General features: G+C 42.3%; 1 long non-coding RNA gene across 1 annotated transcript; it reads right to left on the reverse strand.

Moving 5' to 3' along the window:
- Window positions 1–8,844: 8,844 nt before the first annotated feature.
- On the reverse strand, window positions 8,845–19,256 carry LOC133544403 (uncharacterized). Its single transcript, XR_009804646.1, has 3 exons — window positions 19,193–19,256; window positions 9,153–9,371; window positions 8,845–9,067 (listed from the first exon to the last, which is right to left on the reverse strand). It is a non-coding gene; the product is annotated as an uncharacterized LOC133544403 (long non-coding RNA).
- Between the last annotated feature and the right edge of the window lie 3,253 nt (window positions 19,257–22,509).

Raw genomic sequence — 22,509 nt, forward strand, 5'->3', positions numbered from 1 at the left:
GGCAAGGAGCAGCTAGAGATTGTTCACTATGGCAGAAACATCAGGCTTTCGACCAGCAGTGGACTGACAACGGCTGATGATGAACTCGTAAATAAAAGCGAACAAAAGTCTACATACAATACAGTCTATGGGAGTTCCTCTATTTTGCCTCTGAAGTGCTTAGAAAAACCATCCAAACAGCACCATCAACGTTTACGCACTAAGTACATATGTAATGTAACACACATAATTGTGAAGAGGCGGAGCCGACGGTCCTACAGAGCGGTAGGACACGCTGGAGCCCGGCCCAAGATGGCCGGGAGCGACGCCACAAGCGAGGTCATGTGAGTGGATCGCGCAACTGGACACAGTTTATGAATCCTTTCGCACAGTTAAAAGGGGCGGCAGTTGTGAACGTGGTGAAGAGTAGTGGAGAAACGAGGAAAGAACGAGAGGCAGACCCAAAAGACGTGGACGGCTGAAAAGCGACACGGAGGAGCGAGCAGTGAGAGCGCGGACGGCTTAAAAGCAACCCGCAAAATACTTTTATAGATTGAAAAATAAAGAAGTCTACACTTGCTCGCAAATGTCTGTGCTTGGTGGTCCATGGAACCCGGACGACGGCTTGAGACACAATAATATTTAATATTTACGTATTTTGCTCATTTTAAGCAAACTTATCACCTGTGCTTTTTCCTTTGAAAAATATCACATATTAAATAGTTAAATGATAAATGGGTTGTACTTGTATAGCGCTTTTCTACCTTCAAGGTACTCAAAGCGCTTTGACACTACTTCCACATTCACACACACATTCACACACTGATGGAGGGAGCTGCCATGCAAGGTGCCAACCAGCACCCATCAGGAGCAAGGGTGAAGTGTCTTGCTCAGGACACAACGGACGTGACGAGGTTGGTACTAGGTGGGATTTGAACCAGGGACCCTCGGGTTGGGCACTGCCACTCTCCCACTGCGCCACGCCGTCCCATATTACTCACTGCAGACTTCATGAGAGCCAACAAACATAATAAAACATCACTTACTGTACAAGGTCTGCTCTCACTGGGATGTCCACTGATAGGATGTTGATATATTCCCGTTTAGATGAAGAATCATTTATAATCCTTGCGAATAAACTAAGGAATGAAGCAACTGTTTGGGTCTTTTTCTCCATTTTACGGGTCTAAACTCTATGTCAAAGTTTGCTAACATCATGTGAAGTGAAGTGAATTATATTTATATAGCGCTTTTCTCTAGTGACTCAAATCGCTTTACATAGTGAAACCCAATATCTAAGTTACATTTAAAGCAGTGTGGGTGGCACTGGGAGCAGGTGGGTAAAGTGCCTTGCCCAAAGTCACAACGGAAGTGACTAGGATGGTGGAAGCGGGGATCGAACCTGGAACCCACAAGTTGCTGGCACGGCCGCTCTACCATTCGAGCTATACCGCCATCATTCTACTGTTGAGGTGAATGACATGATTTATAATCTAGAATAAACTCTCCTGAGCTCCAAGGTGAGGAAGCAGCTCACCATCTCGGGATGTCAACATAGCAGATTAAGCCAGTTGCCGCTCTGTAGTCACGCTAGCCCTAAAAATAAGTTGCACTGTAAACCCGGATAAGTAAGAGGAACTAAAAAAAAAAAATTGAGGCCATCATTTGCCAGATACTCCATTTTTGAGTTCCTAAACTCAAATATTTGAGTATATAAGATCATAAATATTTGGAGTCTATGTTAAATGTGCATTTAAATTATAATATAATTGAACATTTACCGATCAAGCCAACTCAAAAATGTTTCTGCTGCCTGAAGAGGAAGTGTACACAAATGCTACAAAATAAAAGCACTTCCTTTGTGTGTGGGTGTACGTGCATGTAATAATTGATACACACACACACACACACACACACACACACACAGTATAACAATACAAATGTATAATGCGATTGATTCATTCTTCAGTTATTTTTGATTCCATTTAATGATTGGTTCTTTCAAAATAAGACACAGTTATGTTTAATCCACTGTTTTAAGTAACTGAGTAAATACTATGAAAATGGGAGCCATTACCTCCCTGCTTGGCACTCAACATCAAGCGTTGGAATTTGGGGGTTAAATCACCAAAAATTATTCCTGGGCGCTGTCACCGCTGCTGCTCACTGCTCCCCTCACCACCAAGGGGGTGATCAAAGTGATGGGTCAAATGCAGAGAATAATTTTGGCTCACCAATCATTGCTACTTTAACTTTTTAATGATTTTAAGTAGCAGTTACTCTATATAATCTGCAAACAAGTTAATATTAATTAAAAATAACAGCACCCCTTCGCGACTCCAAAAGGGACAAGCGATAGAAAGTGGATGGATATAAGTTTAATAATATGTTGAAGAGTGTCAAAGCGTGGACTACGGGGTTTGTTTTTCCGGAATGCAACGGAAAGTTGGAGCGGGCAAGTCGTGAAGGTAATGACATCTTTTATTTTAACACTATATCTACAAAAAAAGCAAAGAAAAAGCGCGCACAATGGCGGAGAACAAACTTGACTAATGAAACAAAACTTGCACAAAGGCAGAAACTATGAACAATAAACAAAAACTCACTTGGCATGGAACTATGAAACAAGCAGCGTGACTCGTAAACATGGCATGAAGCAGAGTGGAGGTAGCATGAATTGATTAACGTGGACCCCGACTTAAACAAGTTGAAAAACTTATTGGGGTGTTACCATTTAGTGGTCAATTGTACGGAATATGTACTGTACTGTGCAATCTACTAATAAAAGTATCAATCAATCAATCAAAGCATGGCATGGCGTAAGTAAAAGGTAAAGTTGACAGGCTGACCTCCTGGCAACTTTCGCTATAAATAATAGTGAAGTGAATTAAATTTATATAGCGCTTTTCTCTAGTGAATCAAAGCGCTTTACATAGTGAAACCCAATATCTAAGTTACATTTAAAGCAGTGTGGGTGGCACTGGGAGCAGGTGGGTAAAGTGTCTTGCCCAAGGACACAACGGCAGTGACTAGGATGGCGGAAGCGGGAATCGAACCTGCAACCCTCAAGTTGCTGGCACGGCCACTCTAGCAACCGAGCTATACCGCATATAGCTATACATGATTAGTGAGTGCAAAACGTGAGACAGGTGCGTGACGTGAGGACAGGTGAACACTAATGGGTAGTCATGGAAACAAAACAAACAAGGAAGTGCAAAAACAGGAAACAATGGAGTCTTAAGCAAAACAGAACATAACTAAACAAAACATGATCACAAGACATGACAAAGAGGTTCATTTGAAGTGAATTATATTTATATAGCGCTTTTTCTCTAGTGACTCAAAGCGCTTTTACATAGTGAAACCCAATATCTAAGTTACATTTAAAGCAGTGTGGGTGGCACTGGGAGCAGGTGGGTAAAGTGTCTTGCCCAAGGACACAACGGCAGTGACAAGGATGGTGGAAGCGGGTTTCGAACCTGCAACCCTCAAGTTGCTGGCACGGCCGCTCTACCAACCGAGGTATACCGCATACATGATTAGTGAAGGCAAAACGTGAGACATTTGCGTGATATGAGGACAGGTGAACACTAATGGGTAGTCATGGAAACAAAACAAACAAGGAAGTGCAAAAACAGGAAGCAATGGAGTCTTAAGCGAAACAGAACATAATTAAACAAAACATGATCAAAAGACACGACAAAGAGGTTCATTTAACCTACTGATGTTATTTATAAATGTTTGATTTAATATAGGCTAGTATAAATCAACCATTTATAAATAAAAAAGGATGTTTAATTAACTTAAAAAGAAGGAAAATGTTACTCAAACTCAACATTCTTTAGTAAGTACAACTTTTAACTTTTTAAGTTCACACTACTTATTGTAATTAACTATTTTGAGCATTTAGGTTTACAGTGTTTTTATGTTAGTGCCTATAATAACAATACTGGCAATACTTGGTTAATATTATAGTCACAAAATGCAAATGGAGTATTGTTTTTTGGATGATTATTTATAGGCAGAATGGAGGACCTCCCATTGACTCCACTGGAAGCAGACTTTTATGTTTATTTACTAGTTAGAATGCATTTTGTCTCTCATAAGGATTGTGAATTACAGGCAGACCTCCAAAAATCTTCTAGTTCCCCCTTAGTTATTAAATAAAATTTAAAACAGGTTTAATTGTGTGTCTGTTATTGGTCTTTACCAGGTTCTTTAAACTTGTAAAAGGTGTTCAAATACCCAACATTATTGTATCAGGTATTTTGCCTGCACACACACGGGGGGATAGAGCATAGAATAGTTGACAAATGAGAGTGGAAGTAAAATCCCCGGGTGACAACTGCAGCGTTACATTTGCCATAAAGGTAAACAGCTGCACATAAACCAGCACCTGTTGGCCATCAACCTTCCTGCCAAGGTAGAGGCGGAGGGAAGCCGGGGTTGAGACGTCAGAGATCTTAAAAAGGAGGTTGTGTGGTTTGTGGAGGAATTTTATACAGTCGCCCGTCGTCTGCAACGTGAGTGTTGGGAGGCATATCATTTAGATCAGGGGTGTCCAAAGTGCGGCCCGCAGGTCGTTATTTAACAGCCCCACGGCACATTTTAAAAATACTATGGAAAAAAATTAAAGGGGAACATTATCACCAAACCTATGTAAGCGTCAATATATACCTTGATGGTGCAGAAAAAAGACCATGTATTTTTTTAACCGATTTCCGAACTCTAAATGGGTGAATTTAGGCAAAATAAACGCCTGTCTGTTTATCGGTCTTTTAGCAATATTCATTTTCACATTACAAACACCAGGTCTCAGCTCTGTTATTTTCCGTTTTTTCGACAATTTTTTGGAACCTTGGAGACATCATGCCTGGTCGGTGTGTTGTCGGAGGGTGTAACAACACTAACAGGGAGGGATTCAAGTTGCACCACTGGCAAGAAATCTGCCGCCAGACCCCCATTGAATGTACCAGAGTGTCTCCACATTTGACCGGCGATGCTAAGACAGACATGGCACAGAGATGTATGGATAACCTGCAGATGCATTTGCAACCATTAAGTCAACGAAATCACAAAGGTGAGTTTTGTTGATGTTGTTGACTTATTTGGTCACGGCCTGACTGCCAGCTAATCACTCAATCAATCAATCAATGTTTACTTATATAGCCCTAAATCACTAGTGTCTCAAAGGGCTGCACAAACCACTACGACATCCTCGGTAGGCCCACATAAGGGCAAGGAAAACTCACACCCAGTGGGACGTCGGTGACAATGATGACTATGAGAACCTTGGAGAGGAGGAAAGCAATGGATGTTGAGCGGGTCCAACATGATACTGTGAAAGTTCAATCCATAATGGATCCAACACAGTCGCGAGAGTCCAGTCCAAAGCGGATCCAACACAGCAGCGAGAGTCCCGTTCAGGAAACCATCCCAAGCGGAGGCTAACATGCTATTTACGCTAGCTGTATGTACATTTAAAAGTAGATACCCACATTTAATGCGAAACAAACACTTACCAATCGACGGATTTAAGTTGCTCCAGTGTCACAAGATGCGAAAGTCCTGATCGTTTGGTCCGCACATTTTACCGGCGATGCTAATAAGGCAGCCATGCTATGGGCCAATTCATTAGGTACACCCACTCTATGGCCGAATAGCATCAATAGCTATTCGCTCAATAGCTTCAATTTCTTCAATTTCTTTTTCGCTATCTGCCTCCATACTCCAACCATCTGTTTCAATACATGCGAAATCTGTTGAATCGCTTGAGCCGCTGAAATCCGAGTCTGAATCCGAGTTAATGTCGCTATATCTTGCTGTGGTAACCGCCATGTTGTTTGTATTGGCAGCACTGTATGACGTCACAGGGAAATGGATAGTGGTTTCGAAGATAGCGAAAATAAGGTACTTTAAAGCTTTATTTAGGATATTCCGGGACCGGTAAAATTTTGAAAAAAACTTCAAAAAATACTAGCCACTGGGAACTGATTTTTATTGTTTTTAACCCTTTTGAAATTGTGATAATGTTCCCCTTTAAGACATAAAAAGTGGTATAAAAGAGCAGATGTAAAATGTAACAAGAACATTTTGCAATGTTCACTCTAATAACACAAAGTTGCCATGCAGGCTGTTTCTTTCTTTAAAAAATAATAGTGAATCAAAATCAAAGTCATTATGAATTATTGACCTATTCAAGGCTCCAATTACGTCACATTAAATATTCACTTTGAGATATTTTTGGGGGCAAATGTTGCATATTTTGGGTTTGCCATATGAAAAACTGAGCTATTTTTTTTTTACAGAAGGGCCTAAAACCAACAAACAAAAAAACTACAAAAAAACTTATAATTGACTAATAGATCTGAAGTTGATCTCGAGACCGTTGTGATAAAAGTAAAGAGTAAAAAAAAAAATCATAATTTATTTAACACATTAATGAGTAGGACCCCTTTGGATCAGTGTGTTTTGTTTCCAAGTGTCATTGCACACAAAAAATAATAGTGAATTAAAATCAATGGTATTATGAGTTGTTGACCTTTTTACGGCTCCAATTATAAAATCTCAAACATTCTACTTAAAAATTTTATCGGATGAAAATTTTGCATATTTTGTGCTTTTTTTCCATTAAAAAAACATGGTTTTCTTTGACAAAAAGAGAATTCAAATTAAATCTTTAAATACGTCATATTAACAGGTAGACTTAATGTTGATCTACATATTTAAAACTTGAATAATAATAAAAATAATACTGAATAATGACACATTTACATTGTATTTTTACCAAAACCCTTGGCGGTCCCCGGGATCCACTATGGACTGGACGGTAGTTTTTTGTTTTTTTTTTTAAATAAGGGTCCCCCCCCTTATTACATTTTAGCGAAAAAACACTCGAAAAATATATTTTTCCCATTTTCGGGTGTTGTCGAGACTCCTGATGAGGTTTTGAGACATCTCCTACAACTACAGGACCAGTATTGTGCTGTTGAAGCAAGACCGTATTTTAAAATTACGACTTTTTAGTGAAATTACGACTTTTTTTTACGACTAAATTACGACTTTATAGTGAAAAAAATTTTACAAATATATTTTCTGCCATTTTTAAGTGCTGTCGAGACTCCTGATGAGGTTGAGACATCTACAACTACAGAACCAGTATTGTGCTGCTGAAGCAAGACCGTTTTTACTTTTGCGTAGGGGGGGCAAATCTGTAGTCCCCTCCAAGGTTTCTTATTGTCATCCCATTGGGTTGAGTTTTTTCCTTGCCCTGAAGTAGGATCTGAGCAGAGGACGTCATTGTCGCTTGTGCAGCCCTTTGAGACACTCGTGATTTAGGGCTATATAAGTAAACTTTGATTGATTAATGAATGAATAAAGTATTGAATGAATGGATAACAGAGTTGGTTAATGTTGTTGTGGTGCATGGTGTAAGAATGTTTAAAGACGTAATGAAATGAGATGTTCTTATTTAAACGGGGATAGCAGGTCCATTCTGTGTGTCATACTTGATCATTTCGCGATATAGCCATATTTTTGCTGAAAGGATTTAGTAGAGAACATCGACGATAAAGTTCGCAACTTTTGGTCGCTAATAAAAAAGCCTTGCCTGTACCGGAAGTAGCAGACGATGTGCGCATGACGTCACGGGTTGTGGAGCTCCTCACATCTGAACATTGTTTACAATCATGGCCACCAGCAGCAAGAGCTATTCGGACCGAGAAAGTGATGATTTATCCATTAATTTGAGAGAAGATGAAAGATTTGTGGATGAGGAAAGTTAGAGTGAAGAATTAAATAAATAAAAAATAAAAAAGACGGCTCCGGGCGGTGGACGTGGGAGCGTTTCAGATGTAATTAGACACATTTACTAGGATAATTCTGGAAAATCCCTTATCTGGTTATTGTGTTAACAGTATTTTAGTGAGATTATAAAGTCATTCTTCAAAGTCGGATGGCTGTGGTTAACGCCAGTGTCTCAGAGAAGCCGAGGAGCCAAGATAGCAGCAGCCTTTTTGACAGCTACAGGAGGTCCCATAATCAACTGAAGTCTCCGGTAAGAGCAGACTTAATATCACAATTTTCCCATCCAAAAACTTGCTGGTTGACGTAGAGAAACATGTTCGCTTGACCGCTCTGTGTTAAAACTTCACAACAAAAAAACATAGGCTGTGTTTCAGTTGCTAAAGGCAGCTTTCCACCAACAGCATTCTTCTTTATAGTCTCCATTATTCATTGAACAAATTGCAAAAGATTCAGCAATACAGATGTCCAAATTACTGTGTAATTATGCGATGAAAACAGACGACTTTTAGCCTTAAGTGGTGCTGGGCTAGTATGTCCGATACTACCCGAGACGTCACAAACACGCGTCATCGTATGAGTCATCATTCCGCGACATTTTCAACAAGAAATTCCACGAGAAATTTCAAGTTGCAATTTAGTAAACTATCCATCCATCCATCCATCTTCTTCCGCTTATCCGAGGTCGGGTCGCGGGGGCAACAGCCTAAGCAGGGAAACCCAGACTTCCCTTTCCCCTTTTATTTAGTAAACTAAAGCGGCCGTATTGGCATGTGTTGCAATGTTAATATTTCATCATTGATATATAAATTATCAGACTGCGTGGTGGCTAGTAGTGGCTTTCAGTAGGCCTTTAAATACAAACAGTAGATAACATTAAAAAAAGTGTTGCGGTGCATGGTGTAAAAATGATGACAAATAACATGAATGAATGAACGAACGAATGAAAGAATATGTAACATTGTGTGACGGGACAGCGGGAGAAGAAGACTGCAGAGAGGCGATGATGTAGTTAGCTGCCAGCGTGTTTATTGACAACTCAGTGTGTGATTGGCTGAAAGAGATGTAGTGTGACTATGTGTGAGTATTATCTGAGCGTGGTCAGCAGAGGGTGTTGAGTGGGCGTGTTGAGATCGAGACAGAAGTCCAAAAGGGGAAAAGCAGGCTCGGACGTCAGAGGGCAGGCGGATGGTCGAGGACAGCAGCGAGGTCTTAGTCCTGGAAGGAAAGAGGGAATCCAAGGAGGGTCCGGGTAGACGAGACCCACAGCTGGAGGACGAGGAACCTGGAGGACGACACAACAAGAGAGGCCGTGAACACGACAGGAAGGGAACACAGGGAGAGAGAAAGCTGGAGACGTGTTGGCTTACTGTACTGGTAGGAGAAGCTACGTTCTGGCACCGGATCTCAAGACGCCCTGGCTTATGAAGGCTGGTGGCTCATCACAGGCAGGTGTGTTGATTGCAGATCTCTTGCGGAGGGACGCCCGCAGGGAAGAGGGAACGCCCGTTGGTGTGGGCCGTGGTGCGCTCAACAGGGCGCACAGCAGGGGGGTGACCCATGACACATTGTGTAAGACTTGTGTAATGCTGTAGTGGTGCATGCATGGTGGAAGGAGGAGAAATGAGTAACAAGTGAATCAACGGACAACATTGGGGAAGACTTATGTGGTCTTCTTGCATTGCATGTAGGAATAAACCAATATTGACCTTGTAGATTACCAAACCCTCCAATATTGACCTTTTAGATGACAATAACCATGAAAACAAATTAAATACATATTGACCTTGTATCGTGGATGACCACACCAAAACCCCCAAAATTGACCTTGTATCGTAGATGGCCAAACCAAAACCCCCAAAATTGACCTTGTATCTTAGATGGCCACATTCCCCCAAAATTGACCTTGTATCGTAGATGACCACAAAAAAAAAAAAAAAAATTGACCTTGTATCGTAGATGGCCACACCAAAACCCCCCAAAATTGACCTTGTATCGTAGATGGCCTGACTCCCCAAAATTGACCTTGTATCGTGGATGACCACACAAAACCTCCCAAAATTGACCTTGTATCGTAGATGGCCAGACTCCCCAAAATTGACCTTGTATCGTAGATGACCACACAAAACCTCCCCAAATTGACCTTGTATCGTAGATGACCACACAAAACCCCCCAAAATTGACCTTGAATCGTAGATGGCCAGACTTCCCAAAATTGACCTTGTATCATAGATGGCCACGCCAAACCTCCCAAAATTGACCTTGTATCGTAGATGACCACACAAAACCCCCCAAAATTGACCTTGAATCGTAGATGACCACAAGAAAAAAAAAATTGACCTTGTATCATAGATGGCCACGCCAAACCTCCCAAAATTGACCTTGTATCGTAGATGACCACACAAAACCCCCCAAAATTGACCTTGAATCGTAGATGACCACAAGAAAAAAAAAATTGACCTTGTATCATAGATGGCCACGCCAAACCTCCCAAAATTGACCTTGTATCGTAGATGACCACACAAAACCCCCCAAAATTGACCTTGTATCATAGATGGCCAGACTCCCCAAAATTGACCTTGTATCGTGGATGGCCACACAAAACCTCCCAAAATTGACCTTGTATCATAGATGGCCAGACTCCCCAAAATTGACCTTGTATCGTAGATGACCACACAAAACCCCCCAAAATTGACCTTGTATCATAGATGGCCAGACTCCCCAAAATTGACCTTGTATCGTAGATGACCACACAAAACCCCCCAAAATTGACCTTGAATCGTAGATGACCACAAGAAAAAAAAAATTGACCTTGTATCATAGATGGCCACGCCAAACCTCCCAAAATTGACCTTGTATCGTAGATGACCACACAAAACCCCCCAAAATTGACCTTGAATCGTAGATGACCACAAGAAAAAAAAAATTGACCTTGTATCATAGATGGCCACGCCAAACCTCCCAAAATTGACCTTGTATCGTAGATGACCACACAAAACCCCCCAAAATTGACCTTGAATCATAGATGACCACAAGAAAAAAAAAATTGACCTTGTATCATAGATGGCCACACAAAACCCCCCAAAATTGACCTTGTATCATAGATGGCCAGACTCCCCAAAATTGACCTTGTATCGTGGATGGCCACACAAAACCTCCCAAAATTGACCTTGTATCATAGATGACCACACAAAACCTCCCAAAATTGACCTTGCATCGTAGATGACCACACAAAACCCCCCAAAATTGACCTTGAATCGTAGATGACCAAAAGAAAAAAAATATTGACCTTGTATCATAGATGGCCACACAAATCCCCCCAAAATTGACCTTGTATCGTAGATGACCACAAAAAAATAAAAAAATGACCTTGTATCGTAGATGGCCACACAAAATCCCCCAAAATTGACCTTGTATCGTAGATGACCACACAAAACCTCCCAAAATTGACCTTGTATCATAGACGACCTGACTCCCCAAAATTGACCTTGTATCGTAGATGTCAACACAAAAACCCCCAAAATTGACCTTGAATCGTAGATGACCACAAAAAAAAAAATTGACCTTGTATCGTAGATGACAACACAAAAACCCCCAAAATTGACCTTGAATCGTAGATGACCACAAAAAAAAAAAAAAAATGACCTTGTATCGTAGATGGCCACACAAAATCCCCCAAAATTGACCTTGTATCGTAGATGGCCAGACTCCCCAAAAATTGACCTTGTATCGTAGATGGCCACACAAAACCCCCCAAAATTGACCTTGTATCGTAGATGGCCACACAAAACCCCCCAAAATTGACCTTGTATCGTAAATGACCACACAAAATCCCCCAAAATTGACCTTGTATCGTAGTTGGCCACACAAAACCCCCCAAAATTGACCTTGCATCATAGATGACCACACAAAACCCCCCAAAATTGACCTTGCATCGTAGATGACCACACAAAACCCCCCAAAATTGACCTTGTATCGTAGATGACCACACAAAACCCCCCAATATTGACCTTGTATCGTAGATGACAAACACCCAAAATTGACCTTGTTATTTTCATTTCTTATGCACACCCAAACCAACTTTCATCAGCCTGAGAAACAGAAAAAACAGGAACAGAGACACAAAAGAATCTAGAACAAACATTTAAGACATACAAACACAAATCAAAAATCATCTGTGGCAAAGAGGTCAGTTTTAAAAGGTGTGCTCAAAGAGTCCAGAGTGGTGGACTTGACATTCAGAGGGAGCTTATTCCGTAGCCTAGGTGCCATCACTGTAAAAGCACGGTCTCCCTTTGTCACTAGGTGTGACCGTGGGACCTTCAGGGTCATCTGGTTGTCAGATCTGAGGCAACGACCAAGCTTGGAGCTGGTAGGTTGGTCCAGGAGATCTTTGATGGAAATTGGGGCGAGACCACTGAACGCTTTGAAGACATACGTAAGGATCTTTGATTTCATTCTGCACTTCACCAGGAGCCAGTGAAGTGAGGAGATGATGGGAGAAATCTGTCCCTCATTTCTTTGCTCATCACCAGCCTGGCAGCTGCATTTTGTACCAACTGCATGCTATAGATGGTCTCGTCAGTGACCCCAGCATAGAGACCATTCCAAAAGTCCAGTCTGGAGAAGATGAGCATTAATACGACCCTCCGTAAGTCACTGGGGGAGAGGAAAAACTTGATCTTGGCTATTGTTGACGGTTGGAGAAAAAACAGGATTTCACACTTGCTTGTCAAACTTCAGATCAGTAATATGACCAAGGTTTTCGACGTGGGGTTTTCAAGGGTAGCCAAACTTCCTAAATTCTTTATGATCTGACTGAACGAGATCCCAAACAGCAGAATTTCACTCTTGGTATCATTGAGCTGCAGGAAGCTTTGGGACATCCATTCCTTTGTCTCGCAAGCAGTCCTTCCAACGGTCCAGTCCAGCCAGAGGGATCATCTGTCTTGAGTGGAAGATAGATTTGAGTGAACATACATTTTATGGCGATGAATGACTTAGCTGAGGGGGAGCATGTAGATGGAGAACAGGATGGGAGCCAGTATTGAGCCCTGAGGGACCTCACAGATGAGGTTGGGACAGCGGGAGGAATGGTTGGCCATGTTCCGTTGTTGAGGTAGGACGTAAACCAGGACAGGGCTAGGTTAGTGATGCCAACCCCCTGTTGGAGGCGGTACAGGAGAATAGTAAGGTCTATAGTATCGAACGCTGAACTGGAGGTCGAGGAAAACCAGTGCAGCACATTTTTCAAAGTCAATGATGAGGTGAAGGTTGTTTAACATCTTCAAGAGAGTGGAGGAAGTGCTGTGACCAGCCCTAAATCCAGACAGAAGTTTCTCCCGTATGTTGTGTTGGAGATAGGGCTACAGCTCGGTGGGCGGTAGATGGAATACATGTCAACCCTGTAAAATGACCGTACACAATACATTACATAAAAGTGCTATGGGACGATCTCAAGCAGCGACTTGCCAAGCTGCGTCGGGCAGAGAGACTCAGAAGGCGCCGGAAACTAAAGGAGAAGGAAAGAAAAGATTTCTTCAAGGACCCTTTCCGTTTTGCCCGTCAGCTCCTGGACGAAAAGCGTAGTGGCAAGCTGTCCATCGCAAAAGAAGATCTGGAACAACACATTAAGGGCCAGTATACGGACACAGCCAGAGATACACCACTTGGCTCCCCAGGCCATGTGCCACTTCCAAAGAGCCCATTCGACACTTCCCCACCGAGGTTGAGCGAGATTAGAGAAGTCCTTCAAAAAAGCCAGATCAGCCTCTGCACCAGGACTAAACGGGCTCCCTTACAAGGTGTAGAACTGTCCGCAAGTGACCGCAATCTTGTGGAAGCTCATGAGTGTTGTGTGGAAGAAGCAATCCATTCCAGTGGAGTGGCAAGAGGCAGTTGGAGTATTCATCCCCAGGAGCAAAATTCCTCCAACATCAGCCAGTTTAGGACAATTGCTTTACTGAACGTGGAGGAAAAAGTATTTTTCTCTGTCCTGGCAAGAAGGATGACCAGCTTCCTCAGCAACAACTGCTACATCAACACAAGCTGTCAAAAAGCGGTACTGCCAGGCTTTCCGGGGTTCATTGAGCATGCATCCTTGATCTGGGAACAGATACAGCGTGCAAACAAGAGAGAGGAGCAACCTCCACATGGTATGGCAAATACCTATTGCTGAGTACCACACAAGCGGGTTGAATTTGCCTTGAATTTCTTCCATGTTCCTGACGACATGACAGTGGTTGGAAGTGGGAACTGCCATGGGCTGCTCCATACCACCAATCCTATTTGTGGCTGCATTTGAAGTGTTACTCATTGGCCTGAAAACATTTATCAGGAGGAACACTCCCCACTCTGAGAAGTTCCATTGATGATGGGATAAGCATCCTACAGACCACCCCATGCACTGCACAGCTCCTCAAGCATTTCGACGAACTGACCGTCTGGGCGAGGATGAGGAAAAAGCCCGCCACGTCCAGGAGCCTGTCAATCAGGAAGGGTGTGGGCGATAGGACCATCTTCACAGCAGGAGGTGAGAAGACTCCAATCCTGACAGAGCAGCCCATCCGAAGCCTCAGGAAGAAGTATACAGCAGCGCTCTCGGACAGGCAAATGGGGAGGGTGGTCCAGAAACAACTGAAAGAGATCCTCGCAAGGATCGACGGCAGCCAACTTCCTGGGAATCGGAAGGTTTGGTGTTACCACTTCACACTTTTCCACCGTGTGATGTGGCTGGTGAAAGTAGCCAAAATTCCATCTTCTCAGGCCAGCAAGATGGACAGCATTGCCAACGGGTATATCAGGAAGTGGCTGGACCTCCCCCGCTGTTTCTTGGACACAGGTCTTTTCGAAAAGAACATTCAGTTACTTTCATCAATCTGGGTTACAGGAGGACAATACTCGCCTTGTACTGGAGTTGAGGGACTCAAGAGACGAAGTTGTGAAGAGTGCACTCGCCGAAAGTGGAGGGCCCAGGTGGAAGTGGACCAAGCTGTCGAGGCTAAAAAAAAAAAAAAGGAGATTTTTTAAAGAGTCCAACACAGCCGGGCAGGACTGGGGGGGAAACCAGTCCAGTTCTGGTCTAAAGCCACGAGACAGCAGAGGAAGGCCATGGTGGTGGAAGAGGTCTCACAAGTGTTGCAAGAGCAGTAGCAGATGAAGACCATATCCCAGGGAAAACAGGGGGAATGGACTCGCTGGGAGGGTACCATCCAAAGAGTCATTACTTGGGCCGACATCTGGCGAACTCCCCAATCACAGCTCATCTTTGTCGTAAGGGCAACATATTACACCCTGCCATGCCCTCAAAATCTTGCCCAGTGTTTCGGAAGCGAGGGCAAGTGCTGCCTGTGCAGCAAAGATAATGCTGGACTCAAACGCAGAGGTTCTTCCGCTGGCGACACAATCAGGTGCTGAGGGAGTTGGCAGAGTTGTAGCGTCGGGGAAAACAAATCCACAGATCCCCATCAGTCAACCATCACTTTCATCAAACCAGGAGAGGTAGGAAAGAAGACAGACGGGAAGATCATCACTTCCACTTATCCCTGGTAAGAGCTGGGAGATGCGTGTTGACTTGGACAAACAGCTGATGTTCCCAACCGAGGTAATGCAGACACCGTTAAGACCAGACGTTGTGATGTGGTCCTGAGCTGCTAAAAAGGTGTCATCATTGAACTAACCGTGCCATGGGAGGAGGGAATACCTTTGGCACATGAGTTCAAACGGTCAAAATACAGCGACCTGGCAGAGGACTGCAAGGCGGGAGGCTGGTCTGCATCCATTCACCCTGTGGACATCGGATGCAGAAACTTCGTAGGGAGTTTTGTAACCCGGCTCTAGCGTGCCGCGGGAATGACTGGTTCCAGCCTGAGGAGGGTCATCAAGGATTTGGCAGAGGAGTCGAAGTTCCGGATGTGGTTAAGAAGGAAGGACTACACTTCAGGCCCAACACCCCCCAGTGTGGTCAGTTGCAGGCCAGCATCCCCGCTTAACCACTGCTCATAAATACATGCATACAGACCCTGTAAAATGACCATTTTCATTACATTCATACATGTCGACACTGTAAAATGACCATAAACAATACATACATACCAACCATGTACAATAACCATAAACAATACATACATATACATGACACTGTAAAAATGACCATAAACAATGCATACATATACATGACACTGTAAAAATGACCATAAACATTTACATACATGTCGACACTGTAAAATGACCATAAACAATACATACGTACCAACCATGTACAATAACCATAAACAATGCATACATATACATGACACTGTAAAAATGACCATAAACATTACATACATGTCGACACTGTAAAATGACCATAAACAATGCATACATACATGACACTGTAAAAATGACCACAAACATTTACATGTAGACACTGTAAAGTGACCATAAACAATACATACTGTACATACATTAACACTGTAAAAATGACCATAAACATTACATACATGTCGACACTGTAAAATGACCATAAACAATGCATACATACATGACACTGTAAAATGACCATAAACATTTACATACATGACACTGTAAGATGACCATAAACATTTACATACATGACACTGTAAAAATGACTATAAACATTACATACATTTCGACACTGTAATATGACCATAAACAATGCATACATACATGACACTGTAAAAATTACCATAAACATTTACATGTAGACACTGTAAAATGACCATAAACATTACATACATACATGACACTGTAAAATAACCATAAACAATACGTACATGTCGACACTGTAAAATGACCATAAACAATGCATACATATACATGACACTGTAAAATGACCATAAACATTACATACATACATGACACTGTAAAATGACCATAAACAATACGTACATGTCGACACTGTAAAAATGACCATAAACAATGCATAGATACAAGACACTGTAAAAATGACCATAAACATTTACATACATGACACTGTAAAATAACCATAAACAATGCATACATATACATGACACTGTAAAAATGATCATAAACAATACATACATGACACTGTAAAATGACCATAAACAATACATACATACATGACACTGTAAAAATGACCATAAACATTACATACATACCAACCCTGTACAATAACCATAAACAATGCATACATATACATGACACTGTAAAAATGCCCAATAACATTACATACATGACACTGTAAAATGACCATAAACAATACATACATGACACTGTAAAATGACCATTAACATTTACATACATTGACACTGTAAAAGGACCATAAACAATGCATACATACATGACAATGTAAAAATGACCATAAACATTTACATACATACATGACACTGTAAAATGACCATAAACAATACATACATACATGACACTGTAAAATAACCATAAACATTACATACATGACAATGTAAAAATGAGCATAAACATTTACATACATACATGACAGTGCTTGAATAATAAACTCCAAACCAAAGTTGGCCCCGTAAACACACCTCTTCAGATCTGCTTTTAACCTGTGATCAGTGTTTTGTGTCTTGTAAAGTATTTTACTATGTACTGCTTTTATATTACTACTTTGAACTGTTTATTTCAATTTGTTTTATCCTGTAAAACATCTTTGAGTGCTCAGAAAAGCGCTATACCAAATAAAATGTATTATTATTATTGTTATTATTATTATTAATGCCAAACGCCGACCAAACGTTGGCCCCGTAGACGGCGGACGCCAAACCGCGACGAAACGTTGGCCCCGTAGACGGCGGACGCGAAAAACCGACGAAACGTTGGCCCCGTAGACGGCGGACGCAAAAACCCGACGAAACGTTGGCCCCGTAGACGGCGGACGCCAAACCGCGACGAAACGTTGGCCCCGTAGACGGCGGACGCGAAAACCCGACGAAACGTTGGCCCCGTAGACGGTGGACGCGAAAACCCGACGAAACGTTGGCCCCGTAGACGGCGGACGCCAAACCGCGACGAAACGTTGGCCCCGTAGACGGCGGACGCGAAAACCCGACGAAACGTTGGCCCCGTAGACGGCAGACGCCAAATCGCGACGAAACGTTGGCCCCGTAGACGGCGGACGCCAAACCCAGACGAAACGTTGGCCCCGTAGCCGACCAACGCCAAACCCCGACAGAACGATGGCCTTGTAGATGACCAACGCCAAACCCACATTGGCCTCGTAGACGACCAACGCCAAACCAATTAGAGCGTCCGCCCTAAGATGGGTAGGTTGTGAGTTTGAACCCCGGCTGAGTCATACCAAAGACTAAAAATGGGAGCAAATACATCCCTGCTTGGCACTCGGCATCAAGGGTTGATATTGGTGGTTAAATCACCAAAAATGATTCCCAGGAACAGACAACGCTGCTGCTCACTGCTCCCCTCACCTCCCAGGGGGTGATCAAGGGGATGGGTCAACTGCAGAGAATAATATTGCCACACCAAGTGTGTGTGTGACAATCATTGCTACTTGAACATTGGCCATCAGGAGCAACGTTGAAGTGTCTTGCTCAAGAACACAACGGATGGGACGAGGTCGGTACAAGATGGGGATCGAACCAGGAATCCTCAGGTTGCTGGCACGGCCATTCCCAACCCCGTCCACAAAATAATGACAAAATCCAAACAATGACTTTGTAGAAGACAAAGACAAATAAATACGGAAATTATAAACACACACACACACACACACACACACACACACACACACACTCTGGGTAAAGGTAATGTAAACCAGACTTTCAAACCAGGGTTGTCAGAGCACGCAATTGTAAACACTTCAACATTGTTCACCTTTTGGCCCTAAAGTGCCAAAAGGTGAACAACAACAACAACAACAACAACAAGACAAACATCTCAGCAGATGTTTGGTGACACATTGACACCTGAGATCTTTTTGTGAAAGCACCTTTAAAAACATCACAGGTGTAAAAGTAGTCATACTTGAGCATGGAGATCACAACTTTGAAATGTACGTCTAACACCCAGTTTTTGACAAGCATAGTTGGGCCTAAACAGTGAGGACAGGTGCGCTCACCTGCAGTAAACACTCAGCCACACCTTGACTCTCTTAGCCAGCATTTGAGAGCCATGGTGACTGACAGCTTGTCATATCTAGCTTGACTAAATGTGTGTCAATGACTACATGTGTGTGCTTTTTACATGTTGTGTTCCTAACATGTGCAGTGTGGGCTCAAACTGTCACAGCAACACAAACACAATATAAAACAGCATAGCACACAATATAAAACAGCATAGCACACAATATAAAACAGCATAGCACACAATATAAAACAGCATAGCACACAATATAGAGCAGCATAGCACACAATATAAAGCATCAACACAAACAACTGAATGCCAGCAAAAAAGAGCTGAAAGTATTACTCACTGTGAACAAAACCCGTCCGTTCCACATCAGTCTGAAAAGAATAATGACGAAGCAGAGATGGAGGGCCTCAGGTGGAACTAAATAGAACCAATTAAAGGAGGAACAGGTGGGCTGACAGGACACGGAGCAGAGAGTAAAGGTGCATCAAAAGACAGAGAGCAAACAGGAAACAGTAACAAAATAAGAGCACCCGGACAGGAAGTGATTTTAAACACAGGAAAACCAAACATAACCAAAGTGTCAGGAGCACTTCTGACACATCTACACACAGACACACACATACACACACACACACACACGCACACGTTTATTCATGATCAGGTTCATTATTTGTGTCAGGAGGAAGCCATGCTTGTCTGGCGAGCTTAGCTTGCTAGTTAGCTTGGCATTCTACTTAGCTTAGCTTGCTACTAAGCTTAGCATGCTCGGTGGCTCAGCATGCTACTTAGCTTTTTACTAGTCGGCTTGGCATGCTAGTTAGCTTAGCATGCTAAGTAGCATAGCCTGCTACTTACCTTAGATTGCTAGCTAGCTTCACATGCTAGGTAGCTCAGCATGCTAGTTAACTTAGCGTGGTAGGTAGCTTAAAGGCTACTTAGCCTAACTTTTTACTTAGCTTACCATGCTACTTTGCCTAGCATGCCAGGTAGTTTAGCATGCTAGGAAGCATAGCATGCTACTTAGCTTATCATGCCAGTTAGCTTAGCATACTAGGTAGCTTAGAATGCTACTTAGCATAGCTTGTTACTTAGCTTCGCATGCTAGTTAGCTTTTCTTACTTGTCGGCTTGGCATGCTAGTTAGCTTAGCATGCTAGTTATTGTAAACTGCTACTTAGCCCTAGATTGCTAGCTAGTTTCACATGCAAGGTAGCTCAGCATGCTAGTTAACTTAGCGTGCTAGGTAGCTTAAAGGCTACTTAGCATAACTTTTTACTTAGCTTAGCATGCTACTTTGCCTAGCATGCCAGGTAGTTTAGCATGCTAGGAAGAATAGCAGGCTACTTAGCTTAGCATGCCAGTTAGCTTAGCATGCTAGGTAGCTTAGAATGCTACTTAGCATAGCTTGTTACTTAGCTTAGCATGCTAGTTAGCATAGCATGCTGGTTAGCATTTCTTACTCGTCGGCTTGGCATGGTAGTTAGCTTAGCATGCTAGTTAGCGTAACCTGCTACTTAGCCCTAGATTGCTAGCTAGTTTCACATGCAAGGTAGCTCGGCATGCTAATTAGTTTAGCATGCCAGGTAGCTTAGAATGCTACTTAGCATAGCTTTTTAGTTAGCTTAGCATGCTACTTTGCCTAGCATGCTAGGTAGCTTAGCATGCTAGGTAGCATGCTACTTAGCTTAGCATGCTAGGTAGCTTAGAATGCTACCTAGCATAGCTTGTTACTTAGCTTAGCATGCTAGGTAGCATAGCATGCTACTTAGCTTAGCATGCCAGTTAATTATGTTTGCTAGCAAAGAGAGGCGGAAGTGTGGCCAAGTAGTGATGATGTGTGTGTCAAGTGTTGTGATGGTGGAAATGTGTCATTTATATAAAGATTAAACCATTTCTGTCCCAGTATTGATCTCAGAGGTAAACCACAAGATATTTTCAGCTTTTTAGATGTGTGTTCGCCTGGCTTCACGTATCTATCTAGCTGCATAGTGGAACTAACATAATAGTGAGAGTCCAGTCCATAGTGGATCTAACATAATAGTGAGAGTCCAGTCCATAGTGGATCTAACATAATAGTGAGAGTCCAGTCCATAGTGGATCTAACATAATAGTGAGAGTTCAGTCCATAGTGGATCTAACATAATAGTGTGAGAGTCCAGTCCATAGTGGATCTAACATAATAGTGTGAGAGTCCAGTCCATAGTGGATCTAACATAATAGTGTGAGAGTCCAGTCCATAGTGGATCTAACATAATAGTGAGAGTCCAGTCCATAGTGGATCTAACATAATAGTGAGAGTCCAGTCCATAGTGGATCTAACATAATAGTGAGAGTCCAGTCCATAGTGGATCTAACATAATAGTGAGAGTCCAGTCCATAGTGGATCTAACATAATAGTGTGAGAGTCCAGTCCATAGTGGATCTAACATAATAGTGAGAGTCCAGTCCATAGTGGATCTAACATAATAGTGAGAGTTCAGTCCATAGTGGATCTAACATAATAGTGAGAGTCCAGTCCATAGTGGATCTAACATAATAGTGAGAGTCCAGTCCATAGTGGATCTAACATAATAGTGAGAGTCCAGTCCATAGTGGATCTAACATAATAGTGAGAGTCCAGTCCATAGTGGATCTAACATAATAGTGAGAGTCCGGTCCATAGTGGATCTAACATAATAGTGAGATAGTCCTGTCCATAGTGGATCTAACATAATAGTGAGAGTCCAGTCCATAGTGGATCTAACATAATAGTGAGAGTCCAGTCCATAGTGGATCTAACATAATAGTGTGAGAGTCCAGTCCATAGTGGATCTAACATAATAGTGTGAGAGTCCAGTCCATAGTGGATCTAACATAATAGTGTGAGAGTCCAGTCCATAGTGGATCTAACATAATAGTGAGAGTCCAGTCCATAGTGGATCTAACATAATAGTGAGAGTCCAGTCCATAGTGGATCTAACATAATAGTGAGAGTCCAGTCCATAGTGGATCTAACATAATAGTGAGAGTCCAGTCCATAGTGGATCTAACATAATAGTGTGAGAGTCCAGTCCATAGTGGATCTAACATAATAGTGAGAGTCCAGTCCATAGTGGATCTAACATAATAGTGAGAGTTCAGTCCATAGTGGATCTAACATAATAGTGAGAGTCCAGTCCATAGTGGATCTAACATAATAGTGAGAGTCCAGTCCATAGTGGATCTAACATAATAGTGAGAGTCCAGTCCATAGTGGATCTAACATAATAGTGAGAGTCCAGTCCATAGTGGATCTAACATAATAGTGAGAGTCCGGTCCATAGTGGATCTAACATAATAGTGAGATAGTCCTGTCCATAGTGGATCTAACATAATAGTGAGAGTCCAGTCCATAGTGGATCTAACATAATAGTGAGAGTCCAGTCCATAGTGGATCTAACATAATAGTGAGAGTCCAGTCCATAGTGGATCTAACATAATAGTGAGAGTCCAGTCCATAGTGGATCTAACATAATAGTGAGATAGTCCTGTCCATAGTGGATCTAACATAATAATGAGAGTCCAGTCCATAGTGGATCCAACATAATAGTGAGAGTCCAGTCCATAGTGGATCTAACATAATAGCGAGAGTCCAGTCCATAGTGGATTTAACATAATAGCGAGAGTCCAGTCCATAGTG

This window comes from Nerophis ophidion, linkage group LG27 (genome assembly GCF_033978795.1).
Source record: "Nerophis ophidion isolate RoL-2023_Sa linkage group LG27, RoL_Noph_v1.0, whole genome shotgun sequence".
Taxonomy (NCBI): domain Eukaryota; kingdom Metazoa; phylum Chordata; class Actinopteri; order Syngnathiformes; family Syngnathidae; genus Nerophis; species Nerophis ophidion.